This window comes from Pristiophorus japonicus, chromosome 20, assembly GCF_044704955.1.
Source record: "Pristiophorus japonicus isolate sPriJap1 chromosome 20, sPriJap1.hap1, whole genome shotgun sequence".
NCBI lineage: Eukaryota > Metazoa > Chordata > Chondrichthyes > Pristiophoridae > Pristiophorus > Pristiophorus japonicus.
In genome coordinates, this window is record NC_091996.1 from 98422070 (window position 1) to 98424067 (window position 1998).

Here is a 1998-nt window from a genome sequence, read left to right on the forward strand (position 1 = left end):
CCGATCAAAAATGGAGCAGTCAGAAACAGGACATCAATTAGTCTCTCTTATCTTGGGGACATCAAATATCAACACTGTTATTTGAAATATCAAAATATTAAACTCCAGCCTAGTTGAAGGGTTATTAACATCAGCAGAAACAAACACCAACTTTGTTAATATTGAACCATTAATATCAATTATTCCATTTTTTCTAATATTTAATTGAAAAATGTTGAAAATGTTTCCGCCCGGTTTCGAACCGGGGACCTTTCGCGTGTTAGGCGAACGTGATAACCACTACACTACGGAAACACTGCAATTAGCACAGTGCTAGGAACATAACCAGAGCTTTAACCTACACAGCTGGCTGATACTTCAGGAGCTGGTTTGACGAGAATAGAATGACGGTGCTCTATTTAGGAAGGCTGTGAGTGTGGCAGGAATTGATCTCGTGTTTCCCAGACTTTACACATAGGAACAGGAGCTGGCCATTTAGCAGCGAGTGGTTAGGATCTGGAATGCACGGCTTGAAAGGACGGTGGAGGAAGACTCAATCTTATCTTTCAGACGGGAGTTGGATAAATGTCTGAAGGAAAAACAATTGCAGGGCTCCGGGGAAAGGGCGGGGGAGTGGGACTCGCTGAGAGTCGGCATGGGCTCGAAGGGCCGAATGGCCTTCCGTGCTGTAACCATTCCATGATTCGATAAGTTAGTGGCACATTTCATAGTGTGGCTGGAAGCACAACATTGCAAAGGGACATGGATTGAGTCGGCAAAACTAGAGGCATCTGATTCAGGAGATTCGCGGGGCACGGAAATTTGGGAGTTTAATGACTTTGAAAGGAACATTTTTGTTTTGTGCCGTTTCGGTCAGAGAAATGTTTGTGAAAGGAATTATTTGCAGAAAGGGATGCAGCATTTAACCTTCTGCCTTAACACTTCTTTCTGGGTGTCAGGTCACATTTCGTTTCAATGTTATTCTTCCAGAATTAATATTTCCTTTGCTGTTTGGCAATAACCAGACCCTTGCTCCAAGGTCTGTCTCACTGTTTCCCCGGTGTCAGGCAGAGATACACCTGCTGCACTCATTTATTTCATGTGACAGGGCACAAAAGTTCAAAATCAACCTGCAGGTGGCCACACACAGCACTGAATAGTCAGGGTGGCTGAGCGGTCTAAGGTGCTGTGTTCAGGTCACTGTCTCCTCTGGAGATGGGAATAGGAAATAATCCTATTTCAGACATTTCTTATATTTAATCATTAAGCGGAACCCATTTGTTTTGTCATCACCAACTCCTTAAAAGTGGGATTCAGCAGTCCACCTGCTCGCTGAACATTTCCGTCTGACCTGGTGCTGAAGTTTGTTCATTCTTTTGTAGACCATCAATCAGATATTTTGTCCTGAGCATGTGAGGAACTTTTATCCCGATCTCATTGGGTTTAATTTTGGGAATCTGGTGCTGAAAGTGGAGATGTTTCCGTAGTGTAACGGTTAACACCTTCTAGTTTTTTGAGTTCTTGCTCAACTTTCTCCTTGAGTGCATATGGTACGGAACGGGGCTTGTAGTAAACCGATCTAGCGTCCTTCTGTACCCTGACACTCGCCTTGAAGCCTTGGATCGGACTGCCCGATTCACAGAACACCTTTGGATACTTCTTGCTAACCTCATCCGTTGATGAAAATCTCGCTTCCACACAGAAAATCTTACTCTAATCCAGCTTCAGTGAGCTCAACCAATTTCTTCCTAGTAAGGCAGACTTGTCTCCTTTCACTACTATTAGAGGCAAGTTCTGAAATTGATCTTTATATTTCACCGGTACGGTGATACGGCCTACCACAGGAATTTTCTCTCCTGAGTAGCCTCGCAGCTCTATCTTGAGTTTCTCCAGTTGGAAATCACGCAATTTGTCGCAGTACAGTGACTCCGGTATTACACTCACGGATGCACCCGTGTCAATTTCCATTGGTATCTTGAATCCCGCAACAGATGCTTTCCGAATCGCTGTCCGTTAACC

The 1998-nt window shown here is 44.1% G+C and overlaps 1 non-coding gene across 1 annotated transcript; it reads right to left on the reverse strand.

The window, feature by feature from the left end:
* Positions 1-221: 221 nt before the first annotated feature.
* Positions 222-294, reverse strand: trnav-aac (transfer RNA valine (anticodon AAC)). Its single transcript has one exon. It is a non-coding gene; the product is annotated as a tRNA-Val (tRNA).
* Between the last annotated feature and the right edge of the window lie 1704 nt (positions 295-1998).